A 20,373-nucleotide genomic window follows, 5' to 3' on the forward strand; every position below is an offset into this window, starting at 1 on the left:
CTTGGGAGAAGAGACCGACCCCCACCTCGCTACAACCTCCTTTCAGGTGGTTGTAGAGAGCGATGAGGTCTCCCCTCAGCCTCCTTTTCTCCAGGCTAAACAACCCCAGTTCCCTCAGCCGCTCCTCATCAGACTTGTTCTCCAGACCCCTCACCAGCCTCGTTGCCCTCCTCTGGACACGGAAACTTAGATCAGGGGACATGAAAATAACGTATATTTAAGGGAATGCTGAGACAACACAGTGAAATTGGTATTAGTCATTACCTGCATATTCAACATTTTCTGTACATTACAGAATAGGGCTCAAGGAAAAGCAAGAACACTTTTTTGAAAATGTCTTGCTTTCAATTTTTCATGCATGTGCATACTCTAAAGACACGAAGAGGTTGCTGTATTCCTCACTCCCTGTATCCAGTTGATAGGTAGGTACTTGTACAGAATGCAAGAGATCTAGGTCCAAATCCTATTCTAGTTCAAGCAGACCTGCTTTTAATCTCACTCTTAAGTGGTTTGTCTATCTACAGAACATTGTTCATTATGATTCAGTGCCACAGGTTCATTTTCAGCCCAACTGTTACAATGAGCTGCTCCTGACCCTGTTCTGAATCTGGCAGTGACTATGCAGTTTGAGTTTTTTTGTTACCTGTTGCTGTCACCTACCTATAACTTTGATTGGAAATTCCATTCCCTTTGAAAGTTTCACCTGCATCAATATATTGCCATTACATTTTGGTTTTCATGACTCACTTACCTTTTACCTAAACCTTCCCAGACAGCTACTGTAGAAATAAAGCATATGTAGAAAAAAAAAAAAAAAAAAAAAAAAAAAAAAAAAAAAATATTTTGGTTGAGGTGGAAAGAACTACTACCTTCCAAAGAAGAGATGCTTGACACTTGAAGCAAGCATCTTGCCATGAAAGCAAGTCTTTTAAGAAATTTGTATATTTTAGCATTGATTGTGACTGGAAACGATCACAGTTACAGCTATTCAATCGCAAAACTGAAAGCTTCATAATTGATACTGCATATTTTCAGCCTTTTTTTAATTTGGAAAAGTGAAAAAAATTAATAGATAGGAAAAACTTCACAAACCAGAAAAGGTGTTTCTATTATAATCTCTATCCCTGCAATAGTAGAATTCTCTGATAGTACTGACTCCCTTAGTGAGAGCTGTCAATCTGAAAACCTCTGCGGAGAGGCTCAGATACCATCATTCACCATGGAGGAAATTTCCCAAGGAGCCAAAAGATATAGGACATAAAATGTGGGACTAAATTTAACCCTGTCTCCATAGTTCCCTCTCTTCTCTCACGCAGCCTTAAGTAAAAATTCCACGTCTACCCAAACTTTACTTTGATATCTTATGGTCTGAAGAACCCTTAAAAATTATAATGAGAGATTGCTTAACTGTAATATTCCATACAGTAAGAACTTTACATTTAAGAAAATCATTCTTTCCAACTTTAATCAACATATTAGAAGAGCAGAAGCCACACACTCTTGTGCTAGTACTGTCAAAATTCTCCTTTCTCTTCTGATGGAAGCATACTGGATGCCCCACTAACATTGTAGCCAGACAAGACAAATTTTGTGAAATATCACAAGCCACATGGTGTTACTTGTCATTAATACAATCTTAACCAGTTACTGCTGATTATTACTATTATTACACATAGTAAGCCTATTCAAAGAATGGGAATGTCAAACAAGTTTTAATAATAAAAAAACCCAACAAAATCCACACATGTTGGCATAACCTTTTAAAAGGCCTGAAGCAGCTTACCTCCACAGGCAAAGCTGTCTGACTACTTCTGACCATACCTAATATAAATTACCTATTACTCACAGTTTATCTGCATATAAAACCTCTGCTAGAGCAGCTGAAGCACCTAATCTGCAGACTGATCTATGTACCAACAGCATTCTTTTTCATTGCCAATATATACTTTTCTCATTAGTGCTTGCAGCTGAGCAACTGTTGCTTACATAGAATAGGCCACCTTAAAAATATGAACACATCTATCTTTAAACCAGTAAAATTTTACAACTAGGAAAGCTATCCTATACATCCTTCTAAGCTCGACCATAACAACTCTGGGTATTTTACTTCTGATCTTTTGCCACAGAAGTTCCAATAGGGAGTGCCTAGGTATAAATATAGTACAGTTTAAGGATAATTTTTTCTTTCTGAAAATCAGTGGGTTTTCCTGCAAATAATGATTTTCTTCTTTGGCAGATGGAAAAAATTGACAACAAAACATGCATTTTGCAAAAGATGTTTCAAGTCAGTAAGATAAAGTGGAAGCTACTGACAAAGTCTTCCAAGACAATTGCACCCATTGCCCAGTGCATATCAACACATACACCTGTATATACAGGTGTACAGAAAAAACAGAAAGGCAAAAAAAATCTCTGCAAGAGCAAAAGGTCCAGGGATGTCATTATGACCATTAATCACTTCCAAGTCAATTGTTAACTAAGGAGCTCAACAAAAAACTCATACTGGTATTTCACCCCAAGAGCAGACAAGAGACATGGAAATAAGACTACCGTTTTGGCAAATCTGCTACAGGTTGATAAGCACGAGAGCCCATGAACTGGAATACAGCAGCCACCTGACGGAATATCAGCTTCCTCCTGAAGAAAGTTTGTGACAAATCCAGCCCGTAACAGAGCAAGCCTTACTCTCCACTGTTATTGCTATCTCACATGCAGACAGTGACCATCACAAACCTGCCAGGGTACCCAGTGTTCCATCAAGTGACAAATGCAAGTGAAAAAATCACTTTAACAAATTTAAAATAGTACCACAAATGAGTGATGTTTCATTCTTATATTTATATGGGGAAAACCAGAAAATCTAAAATAACAGATCAATGATTTCATTATGGCTATTAACCATTATGCATAAGACAATATCCTGGGAGTGATGTGAAAAATTCCCTACAAAAAACCTACTCCATTTATATGGGAAACCAGAAAATCTAAAATAACAGATCAATGATTTCATTATAGCTATTAACCATTATGCATAAGACAATCCTGGGAGGCTGATGTGAAAAATTCCCTACAAAAAACCTACTCCATTTATGGTGCAAGAGTCACCAAAACAGAGACAGAATTAAAGTGTGTCTCTAGGGACACCCGACTCAAAGGATATTCTGAGCACAGATGGCCCAATTATACAGAAAGCCTATGTTCTTTCTCCAAGTGAAACACAAGGGACAAAAAAAAAAAAAAAAAAAAAAAAGGTTATCTGTTCAATATATACTTAAGTCTAATTCCTCCCTCCCCAAGAAGGGAAGCTTATCTTGAATCGAGGCTTAAAGTAAAAATGGGTGATGTACTTGCAACCAAATACACATGTATCTAAACCATTTCCTGACTTCTTTCCAGAACACACATTAAAAGAAACACAGACTAGAATTTTTGAGCCTGAGGTGAAACAGACACTGACTGCAAGATAGTGGATCTTGTCCTGGTTTTAGTTCCTAGAACTGATTGATTTTTCTGCCACCTACTGTCTTCATTATAACTTTGGTCCTGGGAGCTGAACAACATTAAGTCTTCCATGTTCTGCTAAGAGGTCACTGACAGCTTCCCTCAAGCTTCTGCTTTCAAACCTTAAAGTTAATTAAACCTGATTGTAAAGAGTATATTGATTTAACTTTACAGCAAATTTTTAATTCTGCTGTCACTAAGCTTTCACCATCAGTAATGAAAATTCTGAAGGGGACAAAGGCATTGTAGGGCTGCGTGGTGAGAAACACAGATCACCAAGAGTTTCATACAGTGAAAGGAAAGCCCTCTAAACGAACATAGAGCATTAATGAAGTAAGGCCACGGCACACATTGACTGGCATCAGCTCTGCTAGCTGACACTGATACTGTCCCCTAGCTGCACTGCACCATGCTACAGGTTACTGCCTTGCCTGTCACCTCAGGTTTGCCAGCTATGCAACCTGTGTATGGGTTTCCTAATCCTCTTTACTCAAGAGGATTCAAGTTAGCTATGCTAATTAAACCATTTGCAGCTCATTTGGTCTAGGACAAGTAATAGAGCAGTTGCAGGAGAGAAAGGTAACCTGCCATGCCTTCGAAACAGAATAAAGCATTGTCTTCCGTAAAACATTCCATAATCTAAGAAAACATAGATAAGGGTCTGCACTTGAAAACTATGACGTTTTAATGTTAGAAAGAGCTGATTTGATTTTATTTTATTATGTAAATACTAAATTTGGCTTCCTGTTTCAGTGGATTTCAATGGCCCCATTCCTATTGGGATAGTAAATAAGGCTGAGAATTGACTGTATGAGAACTTTGATATCCCTTTTTTTTAAAAGAACAAACTGTTTTTAAATTTCTAGTTTTCCCATACAAAAGAATGGCAAGAAAAGCTTTGGTGCTGATCGAGTGCCAGCGCACCTACCTAGAAAGGCCAGAAGCCCACATCAGCCTTGCTCTAGTTTGAAACACTTAAGAAGCCTAGGAATTTCAAACTCTATCTTTAAATCACTATTTTGCTCTTCCGCTTTTTGTTAAGCATGTTACAGAGCAAATAATTGAATGCACCTACTGAACTGACCCTGAATCCCTTGAACTATTTTGTTCTTTGTTTTTAAATCTATTTGATTTAAAAATTAAACCTGAAATATTAATGTCCCTCCTAGGCATGCAGAATATTCTTTGTTATCCAGGAACAGAATGAGCTGTTTTCTACTCATCCGATTTGATGTTTTTGTCCTTGCAATATGCCAGTTCAGTAGTTCACATTTTCCACTGACTTTTCAATGCTTTCTGAAGCCCAAATGACATTACCCTTTAAGTACATGGGGCTGTTGTCATGAAGAAAGAGGTAGCACAGAAAAGTCACTGCATACAAAGCTAAGATACAATTAAGCAACTAAAAAGAAAAAAAGAATCACGATCAACCATTTCTGCTCCCATTCACCCTTTCTGTGCAGAGCCCTGTTGGAGATATATCAGCTCTGACATTCCTCACAATACAAATGAGGATAGCAGGCAAGTTCAGGTCAGAAAGAGTTCAGTTCAGGCTCTATTCTTTGGGTTAGGTTTTTGGTTTTTTGGGGTTTTTTCTTCCCCAGACATAAGAGTCCCATGTATGACAAAACTTCAGAGATACCTTACCACCTCTTCTAGATGTTTTGCTTTAAGTAATAGCCCTTGAAACACCTTTTTAGGCATTATTTAGGGCCTGTCCCAAAGACTTCTAAGATATTTCAGTTTCCTATTTTAAAGAGACATATTTCATTTTTCCCTGGGTTTTGAGTTCTAGTCCATGACAAATGAGTTATCACTGCTATTTTTCATTATCTATGATTAGCACCTACCTATCAGCAATACCAGCTTGATTTCCAAGAATATCTTCAACCCAGCAACATGGCCTGTAGCTACACCAGAATAGACTTTTTGGATTATTTTCTTGTTAGCAACCTCAGTCTCCATAAGATTAAAATTAGAATTGACCAAATGAGGAGCTCAGTCTAACAAAAATGGCTTGAGCTAAATGTTTTGTAAAATACAGGCTGTCTTTTTAGGCAAGAAGTTAAAGCTTCTGTCAAGAAAACTAAGCTAGCCCTCCCAAAATTTTGTTTCAGAAAATTTTTCTTTACAAAGCAGGGAAGAGATTATTTACTGCTTTGTTCTACATAAAATTTTGCTACAACTTCAACAAAAACAGTCCTTTTATGTATATTGAATAGCTAACTTTTGCTCATGTATTTAATAAGACCGAATATGTTATACAGACAAAGTACAGATGATAGAGAAAGTTAAATGACTTTGACTGGATCCAGAGTTCCTTTAACTCATCCTACATTCCCATTTCTGGGCCAAAAATGAAATGACAACCTACAAGGATGTTTATTAGACTGCACATACAAAAAAATGTTCTATAACAGATTTTGATCCCGTAGACACAAAATCGGTAGAAATTTATAGCTATTAACTTCACTGATTTTTCCTCTACTTGTATTGGGTTTGAAACAACTCTGCACTCACAATGCGGGTTTGCACAATCCTTATTTAAATCTCTACTTGCCATATTTCCATTTTGAGTCAAAAAAATAAATAGGAGTTCCACAGAGATTGTCAGACATTCCCAGGGATTTTCTTCCTTTATTTCTGGAGGATGTTATTTAACAGGTTTTGTATGCAAGCAGAATAAGTAGTTATTACCTAGCTAGAATAAATGCATCAGAAGGGTATCAAAGTATTTGGAATAGAAATTACCACCCAGTATTTCTTAATTTCCAAGGCTTCATTTCCAACATAGCAATAAAGAAAAACTGATGTGAACTAAACACAAAAAATTAGAAAAATATCCCTTAGAATTATTTGAGAGGTTTCAAAGATCTTCTGCAGTTTTAATATAATCCACCTTCAATAATGATTTTATGCTTGAGAAAATCTGGCATTTCAACAGTTCTTTAGCCAGTTGGTTTTCTTCCAAACTCCTGCTGCTATCTGATGTTACAAAAGGTCAAACTTCCCAAATTCCTTCAAATTCATTTAAATAATAAAAGTCAGTAAACTGCCCACAAACCACAGCATAATTGCTGTGACTACAACAGTTTAATCCAATTCAAGAGGAAAAATTTTTGGTTAGCTGTCTAGTATCAAACTCATTCAGACAATTTCAACTCTAATCTAATTCACAAAACATTAATCTGTCTGGTTCCTGATCTAAAAGCTACCATTCTCAAAAAACTTGCATCTGATCTTATTTGAATGTTTTCAAGCTGTATAAAAACCTGTCAAACATCTTCCAGCAGGAAAAAGTATGTGCAAGCACACTATTCCGATTCTTGTACAAGCTTCCAGAAAAACCCTTTCCATGTTTTATAAATATTAAACATTAAATACCATACCAAATTTAAGGTCGTTAAGAAATATCCAAGAAAGCAAAGTAATTCCTGAAGCGAAAGTTCCTACAGTGTTTTTTCTATATATAATTATCATTAGTATAGGTCATACATATTCATACAACATACAAAATACAACAGAATAGCCTGATGTCAAGCAATGCAATGCGCCAATGTATAGAAAGTTTCTTTACCAGAGGACTTCCACAAAACATGAACTTTGTATTAAAACCTCTCAGCCGCTGTTCCAGCTTTCTCCAAGTCTCAGAGAACACTTCCTTCCAATCCTGTCCCTATTATGATTCAAGTATGCACAGCTATGGATTCCTCCTTCTTTCTTGTTTATGTACTTTGTGTGCCCAACCAGTGGCAACCAGATTGGTGCATGTTTACTCCAAGAGAAAATTCTTATATTAGACCTGGCTATAATAAACTGTAAACTCAAAGCCACTGACCACAGTTAGCATAACCCCTAAAGAGAGGGGGCTTTCATTATTTCAAAAAATTTCCACAGCAGCAATACTTTCATAAAATATCAACCCAGAAATATATCCAGATTCAACTGTGTGAACATACCCTATCTGTCTAATGAAAGGCATTTAGAAGATCTGCAGAAAATTCTAAAGCCTGGTCATTCACCAAACAGCCAATCTCCTTTGAAATGTCCACAAAGACAACTAAAATGTAGGGCAGAGGAAATACAGGAGAACATCTTGCACAAATATCCATTGGAATTCAACATGAAATTTTGAACCAACAGGTCTCTGCAAACATGAAAGTTTTTTTTGCTCCAAGACTGAAAGAAGCTCCTGAGGGGCTAATTTCCATTCGAACAATAGCATATGTTAAACTCCTACAAAATAATTCAGGACCACAAAGCTGTGCAATCATGCACCTTGGTAAAAGTGCGGTTACAAGCTTAGATGACCATGATGCCTTCATTTTTTTTTTTGTGTCACATATTAGTTTAAAGCCATAGGAAAAGGTAAATATCTAATATATTACTGAAAAAAGTGTGATCACAACCTTCTGCAGACACCACCACAGAAGGTAAGGTGCACTGAAGACTGCTCCGATATCGCTCCATGCGAGCCAAAACATATGAGAAGACACAAATAGGAAATGTGTGTTAAAAGCACAATCCTGATCTGAATTTAAATACAAATGTATACACATTTAGACTTCCTCTGCAGTCAGTAGAAAAAGGCATCACCAGACAGCATTAAAGATTCAGATCTTTAATAGGCTGAATTCCTTTCTGGAATCTTTGTCTTTGCTCTTCATCAGCTAGATCCTTTAATTATGAGCCTCAATTGTGGTATGATAGGTTTACATTTTATATGGAATAGCGTCCTAATTGACCCACCAAATCTTACGTTCCCCAACATCAACTCTCTTGAAAAAGCTGGATGTGTGGACAAGCACTGTTTGCAGACATATCTTCTGATATGGACAGTCTGAGAACACAAGTACTCCAGAGTGATACAGATAAATAAGCATACATTTGAATTAACCATTTCAAAGAATAAAAAAAAAAAACCACATTGCTGAAAAACATAATGAGAAAGAACTTCGAACAATAAATGCATTCAAGGATTTTATCTGTTTAACAGAAGTTTCAAACCAGGAATAAAAGGAGGGGTGTATGGGTTGTTTTGTGAGCTCAACAGCTGTGTTTTGCAACATAATATATGAAGCAGATGAGCAGAGTTTTCAACAGTTCATGATGATTATGCTTTTCTGTTAACTATGAAGAACTTTAGACTTTGTTCTGTTTACATCAGTTGTTTTGTTAAAATCTTACAAATTATAAAATGTATATTTTACACAAGTACATGAAAAAGGCATCAATTCAAGAACACAGCAAATGAATTTCTGAACATTTAATCAGAAACCATAGTTACTCTTATAATTTCACACTAAACGTGGCTGTATTTTGCATTCTATACTATTTTAAAATAGTAAACAAACTTGTACTGTTAGCTTGTCAGTTGAGGTAGTAGAACAACATCTGTAGTTTATTCCATGCTTTTGTCAACTACAGTACAGGCCTTGGTAGATGAATATGTGAAAATGTTTTCCGAACATTTTTAAGGAATCACGCACCCTATCTTACTTTTTCTGAAAGAGATATGACACTGCCCTTTGATCTGAGAAAACAAATGGAATCCTCTCGTGATCTCACTCGAACCAAAGAAAAAGCATATATAAACTCCCAGAAAAATGTCTCCTGCATTACGAAAGCATCAGGTTATTGACATATAGTTGTGCAAACAAACAGATGAAAGTTTTTCATTAGTTGTTGCTGGAATGATTTTTAAAATTTTTTTTTTTTTTTTTTTTTTTTCCATCTGGAACAGCATTAGAAGTCTGAAAGGAAGCTTCCCTTTCCCCATCTTAGTAATATTAGACTGCATTCTCTAAGAAAAAAAGCCTCAGCCATTTATAATCAAGGTTTACTATGGGCTATGCAATACAATACCTAGAAATAGCACTTTTCTTGTAAAATATATATCAAAATTCATTATTAAAACATTATTAATTGTTCCCAAGTCACCAGATTGAAATGTTTAAAGGGTTTAGAAACACAGAAAGAAACTATGCTGCTGCTATACATGGGCAAAGAATTTCAAGCCTCTGACCTGGCAAGCAAATCTGAAGCACAAGAAAAACTATAACCTGGTAAAACAAAATGAACACTCCCTTCTGAATAAATAAAACTTGTATGCAGACATGAAGACAACTGAACTACCGATGGCTGTGTTGAGCTGCAGAATAGTTTTACTGTCCCAAAAAGGAGCACTGACAGTAATTCTGTCTTCAAAATCGGTCTCCATTACAAGCTCTTGTGGGCTACAACTGAGCTGGCTAGACCAGGAGGAAAAGCAGTAACTTCAGGACTGCTATTAGAACCAGTCTCACAACACTTATATATTGCTTTATGTTGACGTGCAAGATACACAAACATTGTGACTTCCATCTCCTAAGACACAGCACCACAGATGCCCAAGAAACAGATCGAAATGGCAAAAACAACACGATAGGCAATTTTACTTCAACTCATACATCCTTTTCCCCATATCTTGCCGACTATAAGTGAGCCAGGTCACATGTCATTTCCTATGCAGCAAAATTTTTAAAAAGTTGCACTTCCACCACAGAGTAGGGTTCCCAAATGAAAAATCATTGCTGGAGAAGATGGTATTTATCCTAGGGGTAAGCTGATACGCACATGCTTTTGGTGCATAACATGACAATAAACAAAGCTCGCTCTTTATATTTTCTGGCTCACAGACAAATACCATGCAATTAAATGTCAAATTAACTTGCGTAGCAACTGCTAATAGTTTTCACGTATTTGGAAAACAGAGTAATTGTTGTCTGTTACAAATTATTTAAGGCTGACTCATTTTCAGGGTTTCTTAGCACGACAGGGCTCCACAGCTTTTTTTGTGACACTGCCTGGCTTTCATCAAAATAACACCAAAGAAATTTTAGGAGTAATGATAATAAACAAGCCTGACATGACCTACTCGGGTTTTTTATTACAAAAACTATTTAGACAACAATATCTATTTCACCGCTGAGGGTGGTGAAACACTGGCCCAGGTTGCCCAGAGAGGTGGTGGATGCCCCATCCCGGGAAACATTCAAGGTCAGGTTGGATGGGGCTCTGAGCAGCCTGATCTAGTTGAAGATTTCCCTGCCCACAGCAGGGGCGTTGGACTAGATGGCCTTTAGAGGTCCCTTCCAACCCAAACTATTCTATGATTCTATGATCTAGAGGCAGAGAAGAGCTCTTTAGCAATAACAAGTAAGTACTTCTAGCCTCAGGAAGCACTTCCTTCTAGCATATCCCACCCATACCAAAATTTGGTGTTAGATAAGACTCTAAAGTACCTAACAGTACAAAGATTTTTTTTTTTTTTTAATGTGGAATAAACATTATGCAATTTTAAATGCACATGACCAAGGTCCACAATGTTACCTGAAGGTACATTCAGACTCATGGCATAGGTTTAGGTAACCCTGCCATGCCTTATTCTTCCCCTAGAAAGTGAATGCTGTGGTATTTAATTCCCTCACAGAAATAAGCTTATTCATAAAAGTTCTATGAATCCGTCAAAGGAAAAACAGTTAATTTGATACAATTTCTCAGCTTTTCTGGTTATTACACTATACACAGATGCTATTCTTGATTCATTTCAGTTGCAGCCTTCTACTTGGGTAACACTGCTTTTCTCTCCCATACAATCAAAGGTGATAAACATTAATATTTTCCATACATTTGCAAATAACTTATTATAAGTTTGTTAAGCTAATTTTTTCCCCAATGCAAGCCTACTCAACTGATGGAGCCTACTTCTACCTTCAGCTCAACCATGGAAAATAGCAGCTAGCTCCAGTATTACACAAGTAAAACCAAGAGCAGTTTTAGGCCTGATGAACTTTATACAAAGATTAGAAGCACTTAAAAGAAATGGAATACATTAAAAAGTAGGTTTAACATAACTATAATTGAGTAAAATGCAGATATATAGATAGATAGATAAGAAATATGCACTTTGCACTGCAGGAAAAACTTAGAGGTAATTCAGTTATGTCTTTTCACATGGAACAAGCTTATAACTGTACACACTTTAACAGCAATGAGAAATAGTAATTATGACTAATAACTAATACTTTTATAAAGCCAGTGGGGCTGATCTTTACAAATTCCATCTGTGATTGGTTCAGCTTGAGAATCGGTCCTCAAATTCCAAAGATTAAAAAGGAACAGAATGTACACAGCTTGAAGCCCCTGAACTTATAGGTGTTCAGTAAAGGATCAGTGTATATCACCCCATCCAGATCTAACATTCCTACAGCACATCATAGTTTCCTCTTCTGTGCACAAGTCTCAATCACTTAGCGTTTTCCGTTGGTGGCCTGAAACAGGGTAGGGTTTGATTTATTTAAAAGATAGAACTATAAATCTTCATGTTTGCAGTGATTCAGACATATCCCTTAAGTTATAAATGAGGTACAAAATATGTGTGTGTACAAATAAATCATTCTTTTATTGAAAGTTGCCATAGAGACGCACTACTTACTATTGACCAGAATGGCAGCTCCTGTTGAAGTAAACAGGGCTGAGAAGACAAGAAGATAATAGCCCATGAGATTTAAAAACTAAGTCCCATTAATCTACCTCTTTAATAAAACTTGTTAGTTACATAGAAATGAATTTGGTGCTGAATATTCCTGTGGGCTATTGTAACTCACTGACTTCAGTGGAGTTACCTCAGGGATGAATTTGTCTCTCAGTTATCCTGAGGCTCTCAATTCCTGATAAAGCTTATCTGCCAGTGCAGAGCTGAACAGGAGGACTGGGTCAATAACAAGCTATCTCCTAACTTAAACTGTAGTAACAACTCCTCTGGCCTAAATGAGAGGCCTCAGAATATGTCCCCACAAGCTTCATTGTCAGAACTGCTGGGAAAAAAAAAAAAAAAAAGATTGTCAGAACTCAAATGAATTTTATACTGAACTGATTTTAAATGCCCCTTGCAATTCAGCAGATAATTTTTTATATATATACATATATACACACACACACACAGAGTCCGTTACAAGCTTTAACTCCAAACTTCCAATTTTTCACTATGCCTTCTCTTTGCCAACTCTGCTGATCACCTACATATCGGTTTACACATAAGATTATTCTCGTATTTTACCAGTGCCTTTCTCTTGGTGGATTATTCAGAAACCTTCCTCTGCCCAGCATTTCTGACATCCTTATTAGGCTGGAAACATGACATCTTCAGGAGAACAAGACTAGACCAAGATCATTCTATTCAAAGGAAAACCCGCCCCCTCTAATAATGCAAGTGAGAAGCAAAAGCCAAAAGCAACAGGAAGCCATTTTACCATCACCTCAAAAGTTTAATTTGGTTTGATTCAGACCAGTTAAGGAAAATGCAGAATAGATAGATAGATAAGAAATATGCATTTTGCACTCCAGGAAAAACTTAGAGGTAATTCAGTTATGTCTTTTCACATGGAACAAGCTTATAACTGTACACACTTTAACAGCAATGAGAAATAGTAATTATGACTAATAACTAATACTTTTATAAAGCCAGTGGGGCTGATGAAATTCAGTTATGTCTTTTCACATGGAACAAGCTTATAACTGTACACACTTTAACAGCAATGAGAAATAGTAATTATGACTAATAACTAATACTTTTATAAAGCCAGTGGGGCTGATCTTTACAAATTCCATCTGTGATTGGTTCAGCTTGAGAATCGGTCCTCAAATTCCAAAGATTAAAAAGGAACAGAATGTACACAGCTTGAAGCCCCTGAACTTATAGGTGTTCAGTAAAGGATCAGTGTATATCACCCCATCCAGATCTAACATTCCTACAGCACATCATAGTTTCCTCTTCTGTGCACAAGTCTCAATCACTTAGCGTTTTCCGTTGGTGGCCTGAAACAGGGTAGGGTTTGATTTATTTAAAAGATAGAACTATAAATCTTCATGTTTGCAGTGATTCAGACATATCCCTTAAGTTATAAATGAGGTACAAAATATGTGTGTGTACAAATAAATCATTCTTTTATTGAAAGTTGCCATAGAGACGCACTACTTACTATTGACCAGAATGGCAGCTCCTGTTGAAGTAAACAGGGCTGAGAAGACAAGAAGATAATAGCCCATGAGATTTAAAAACTAAGTCCCATTAATCTACCTCTTTAATAAAACTTGTTAGTTACATAGAAATGAATTTGGTGCTGAATATTCCTGTGGGCTATTGTAACTCACTGACTTCAGTGGAGTTACCTCAGGGATGAATTTGTCTCTCAGTTATCCTGAGGCTCTCAATTCCTGATAAAGCTTATCTGCCAGTGCAGAGCTGAACAGGAGGACTGGGTCAATAACAAGCTATCTCCTAACTTAAACTGTAGTAACAACTCCTCTGGCCTAAATGAGAGGCCTCAGAATATGTCCCCACAAGCTTCATTGTCAGAACTGCTGGGAAAAAAAAAAAAAAAAGATTGTCAGAACTCAAATGAATTTTATACTGAACTGATTTTAAATGCCCCTTGCAATTCAGCAGATAATTTTTTATATATATACATATATACACACACACACAGAGAGTCCGTTACAAGCTTTAACTCCAAACTTCCAATTTTTCACTATGCCTTCTCTTTGCCAACTCTGCTGATCACCTACATATCGGTTTACACATAAGATTATTCTCGTATTTTACCAGTGCCTTTCTCTTGGTGGATTATTCAGAAACCTTCCTCTGCCCAGCATTTCTGACATCCTTATTAGGCTGGAAACATGACATCTTCAGGAGAACAAGACTAGACCAAGATCATTCTATTCAAAGGAAAACCCGCCCCCTCTAATAATGCAAGTGAGAAGCAAAAGCCAAAAGCAACAGGAAGCCATTTTACCATCACCTCAAAAGTTTAATTTGGTTTGATTCAGACCAGTTAAGGTCCTCGTATTTAAGTAAGGCATGCACTGACACCCAAGCCAAGAGCTCAGTCAAGTAGGAAAGCTTCCAGTTCAGTGTATTTAACAACTATTAGAGCAATAGGTACGTTTCAGCCAATGCAGAAACAGTAGAGATTCCTGCAGGACTCTAGATAAAGTGACTATGGAAAGAACATGTGACTTCAAAACAAAGTTGTATTTACCAGGCAGTAGTACCAGTGAACAGGCTGCATGATCACTCAACTAATACGACCCATTTACATCATGATGGTAGGACACTGGTCTTTCATACAGGTGAGGAAACCATAGACACAACAGATGAAATGGGAGAGTGGGAACTAAACTAACAGCTGTGATCCACCTCATCTCACATTTTTTTCCTCCAGTGTTAGAAAGACCCACAACAGCTGAGTCTGGAAAGCAAGGGAGAATCAAAGGACTGGACTGCTAAGTCATTGTCTGCTCCCTTTTCTTTTCTATACATCTATTCACTACCAGGGCAAATAGTGTTAAGACAAATACCAGACAGCTATCAGCATACTTTGCAGAAGACAGCTTTGACAGGACATCAGCAAGCAAGAAAAGCTTTTCAGATTTCAGAGACATTGCTACAGGAATTTCACCCTGCCCCCAACATCTTGAAATCTTCACAACTAAATATGTATTCTATATATCAATATCTCACACGTTGTTTCTATCAGAAAAAGCAGCCACAGTCACACAAATATATCAGTTCTGAAAGGAACTTTTAACACTATATCCATAGACAGACAAAATCTAATTAAGTGATGTCATAAAATTTGCAAAGACACATGACATTTAAAAATGGACAACAATCCATATCCTTCAAATCTTTTGTAATATTTTTTTGAATTAAGAAAGCCTTATTTCTTCTTACATCCTGATTTTAATATGGAAATAAGCACTTTTGCACCAAAGGAATACGATGGCTATAAAAATGCACATAAAACTAAGCAAAAACTTTGCTACTTCAGGCTGATTTTGTTCAAACTGAAGTCAAAAGAACGAACAATGCAAAAAGATATGCGTTTAAACAAGACAGAAACATGCTCTGAAATGAGAACTATTTTTCAACATTCAGTCCCCTCATGCTTAAACTTTCTTCAGTTTTATGAGGCATTATAAGCAGAACCTGCTGCATACTATATAGCAGCTAGAGCTGTAACTGGCAGTTTCACCTTCTGGGGAAAACAACAAAAAGTAATTTATACTGTCATCTGTTAAACCACAGACTGTAAATAGTTATTCTGGGGAAAATCATTCTAGGACAGTTTAAAACATGGTAAGATTTGTGACTAGTTCTCCAAACCCTTTCCTTCTCACTCATTCTCTAAAAAAAAACCCAAAACCAAACAAAAAAAAAACCACAAAGGGAGGCTATGGATTTGTATTGAAGATCAGTAGAAAAGGCTCCCGGAAAATATACCCTTAATTTTCAGAGTCCTTATTCTTAAAGGAGCCACTTAAGCATCTCTAAAAACACCCCCTCAAAAGGAAACAGAAGGAAGCAGAGAAAACTATTGATGGTGTGTCACCTGCAGAAGGACTTCATTAGTATACCAGGAGGGCCTTCCAAAGAAAAAGGTGCTTCTTCCTTGCCTTCTAGTCAAAGGTGAGCATCCAAAGCTCCAGAGCTGTGGCCCTGGAGGGTTTGGTCTGGATTAGGCCTTCTGAAAATACAAGTAAGAATCCATTACAGCTGCTGTATTCACTTCTTTCTGGCAGGAGAAATAGGCTGACACTCCATTTTCCCTGTCATTAGTAGGTCACATAGGTGTTAATGTCATCAGGAACTTGGCTTCAAGTTTTTCTGCTCTCCTTCTAGATTTTAGAACCAAAAGACAAAAAAGTAAACTTGCCTGTGTGATCCACTGTAGCAGTAACAATAATCTTCCAACATTAACTCCTTACTGAAAACTGTATCGCATCTAAGAGATTACCATAGAAGGACATCTTTTTAGCCCCTATGGATTACTGAGAAGTCATTGCACTATTTGCAGGATCCTGCAGGAAGATAATAGCTCATTAAAAATACGAAAGCTGGAGAACAACCTTATCTACCAATTCCAAAAGTCATCATGGGGCATATGAGGTCAGCTTATACCCTTATGTCATGTGTCTCACAGCATTAATCTTTCCATGACACAAAGAGACTAAAGCTGCTGGGAAAACCTGCAGGCACCACAGTGTCTCCAGCAGCATTTCAAGGCCACTGACACAGCACAATTAATCAGCATGTGCAAAAGTGTGTTCCATAGAAGTTATTAATCTCCATCTATATCTGTTCCCCTTATAACCATAGAGCACTCACATCTACAGTGCAGCACAGCTGCATTGGCTTCCAATCAATTTGGAAAGGTGAGGGACAGTAATATCAAGGGAGAAACCACATAAAGCAGAGATTCAGTTACAGCTTTTTCTTTGAGAAATGGGCCTGAATGACCTTCCTCCCATGACATTCTACACACAGAGACTGCTCTTCGCTCACACGAGTGTCTCTGCCAGCTCCTTTTCTCCCTGCGGTCTGTGGAGAAGGCATGCTACAAGCTTTTTTTTCCCTTTAAGAAAGAAACAGACTAATTGGGTTTGCCAGAAAGATACACAAAGTTACACAGCTTTCACTTCAGGGATCTTATGGCAAGTTATGTACAATTTCAGACAGAACTAGAACTATGATGTAGCACCAGAATGTTGGTATCTCTACAGATTTTTAAGATTATTTCAGAGGCAGAGGCCATAGTGCTTATTGTTGTATGGAAGGGGAGGGAAGGTACAAACCCAGCTCCTCTTCTCTTCCAAAGGAATTAAGAGAATGGATGTCAAGATTTGCTTCTGATCCCTTCCACTAGTTCCACTCAGAGAGAGGTGGCTCACCATCAGTGTGTATTTTACCCTGCGCATCCAGATGGCCAAATCAGAGTCACCTGCCATTCTCATCTATCACTCACATAGATCCTCCCAACAGTCTCTTCTGAAGAAGCCAGGCACTGTTGTCTCACTTCAGTTCTCATCTCACTTTCCTCAGCCCACTCAAGATTTGTGCATGAGTATCAACTACTTGCCTACTGCTATACTCATTTCGTTTTCCCATTCAGATCTCTCCACTATATTTTTCTTCTCATCTACCATATTCTACCACCCATAGACCCTTCTGTTTTGCCAGTCACTTTAGCACACTTGAATATTCCAGGACTTTGCATCACAGCTTCCATAGATTCATCTTCCCTGCATCCCCTCTGTCCCTAGACAACAATTCCGGCAAGAGAGTACTTTCCCAATGAAACTGTTTATCAGGACTTACAGGACATACCTAGTTTTGATCCCAGTTATGTCAATGGCCAGCTTCATATCATTGAACACAGGATTTTGGTCACCAAAGGAAAACATTTCATACTGGACTTTATATAGCAGGGAGTCTCAAATCTTTATATATAGTTAGAACTGGGAACCAGCTACATGCCCATTTGTAATAGCACAGCTTCCCGTCCCAACAATAGCAAAGAAACTATGCCAAGCCAAAGGATTTTAAACTCTTATCTTTTAACTTAGCAGACAAAACGAAGAAGTTATCAAAACATGGCTATCAATCTATGGATCAAAGTTTGGTAAACGCTGCTTTAAAAATATCGTCACAGCTGAGTCAGAGATAATAGCCTTTCATGTGGTGTCTCTCAACCCATAAAAGATTATTTGAAGCACTACGTCCATAAATGTGCACATGTATCTTATTAATGCCAACTGAAATTATACTTGGGTGTGGAGTACAGAACAGATATCTGAATCTTTCATCTTGAACCAAAAATTACAAATCATGTATTTAATAAACTCATTAAAAAAATCTTAATGCACTTACTTTAGCAGAACAGGAAAGATGGAAATAAAATTACCGAACTGGGTTTTGCTAAGGTCTCTCACTGTAGAGAAGAGCTCTCTATGTCAGGATAAGACCTCAGGAAATCAAGCCAAACTCTTTCTTGCCCTTCTCACATACAATCCTCGCACACATGAATGCAGTTACTATTTTGCAGGGCCAAAACCCTCAGAAATTATTAATTTTACTAAACATTCTGCCATAGACTATGCATTTGGGTTCAGTAGAGGGTTTGGCCCTAATGATGGAAAAGTAAAGAAACAAAGACCTCAAAACAAATGGGTGGTATTGCTCAGACTAACCCAGTCTTCAGAAGTACATTTCTTTCATTTTCCTTAGCAGCTCCTCTACGTGGGAGCAGCAGAAGAGAGAAGACTGAATGAGTCTTCCACTGCGCTGAATAAATTTAGATTTCCTTGAATCAAGGGACTGGTTAGACATTTTGGGTTACAAATGCTTCTGTTGAGTCTGAAGAGGAAAACAGTCAGCCAGCTGCCGCCCTTCAATGTTTCCTTCCATTTGCTAACATCATTTAAGTGGTAAAATTGAAACATCGTGTTTATTTCCGTCATTCACACACCTTTTAATTCAAGTTGCTGGTGCAATATTTAATATGTGCAGTGAACTGATATGCCAGAGAATATAAATCATTATAAATCCTTCCATTCAAGGGATTAGAGATGGCTTATACAGGCCCTTCATTAAATAGTGTTCACCTCAAAGGGAAAAGAATCTCAACCTAAATTTCAGGGGGGATTTCCTTCTGAAGACTGAAATATTGCAAGATCCAATATAAACCCATCAGTTTATAGTTAAAGAATCTTAGGCTTATCTCTTCACTTACAGAAGCCAGAAGATCCCCACCACACGTTCTACTTAAGTGAAGCAAATCAGTTATTTTGGCAGTGTCACAGTCAGGACTCCCAAAGCCGGAGCAGGCTCTGAAAAAATTCTAAATTATAACAAAATAGATAAAATCTCCAGGACACATTAAAAATCACATTTAAGAAAAAAATCTAAACACTTAAACATAGCGTTTTAGAAGTTATAAGAGGAATCTAATGGATTTTTTTAGACTAATTCTACATCGATGAACTTTAACCAAATAGGTATTTTTAAAAAAGTCAGAGTTGCCATTATCAGTTTTTGTTCAGCTGCAATGATAAATTTTTGGATTAAAAAAACTGGCAGGCAATCTGTTTACAGTTCAACACTATGGTATAGGGTCACAAAGTGCTTTTGTAAATAGCAGTAATAGCTTATGCTGTTTCTTTTATCAAGAAAGCCAAGAATAATGACAACCAAAATATACTATGCATTCACAGGAATTCCTCATTCTACAGAAAAAGCTGCAACCCAGCAAAGTTTCACATAGAATAAGTATACTTTGGCAAGCCATGATGTGCAGTTTTCTTCAGCCAAAAGGCATTCTTGAACTTTGCTTCACTTCCCCATGTGAAACTGGGGATGGGGATTCCTTTTACGGTACACATGGTGTAGATATGAAACTTTGTGGAATGGATCCTCACCCCAGGCATTTCACTTTGTTGGCTAAAACAGGCACTCAGGTGCCCATAAGATACAAAGATACTGCAGAAACTGTATTAGAAGTATATGTGAAACAAGTATATGCACTGGAAGTGAGAATGGCACTGAATTAATTATTTGTTTAGCTATGTTGGTTTTCCCAGTATCTTCCTGACAGAAGTGTTAGTTCAGTGTCATTTACATTCAATATTATAATGAGAAAAACTTTCAATATAAGCCCTTCATTAGTGGTCATAAAACACTGAATAACTGAGTATAGATTGAGTTCTCAATAGGGAAACCACAGCTGTCATCTTCTAAAATAGTTTGAGAAGCCTCTGCAGACCCTACAAATGTCATAAAAATTAATTTCTTCCTAATGCTATAACTTCAATGCTTTTTTAAAAAAGATCGTTATCACTTAACTTCTTAAACCTTGAGAACTAAGGCACAGAGAGGGAAAGGATTTGCAAAAGCTAGCCAAACAGCCAAATTCAGGGAGGAATGAACTCTCCCAAGGCCCAGCCTACTACTTTTGACCACTAAAAAATGTTTTAATACACTTTTTTTTT

This window comes from Aptenodytes forsteri, unplaced genomic scaffold, assembly GCF_000699145.1.
Source record: "Aptenodytes forsteri isolate BGI_AS27 unplaced genomic scaffold, ASM69914v1 Scaffold33, whole genome shotgun sequence".
NCBI classification, from domain to species: domain Eukaryota; kingdom Metazoa; phylum Chordata; class Aves; order Sphenisciformes; family Spheniscidae; genus Aptenodytes; species Aptenodytes forsteri.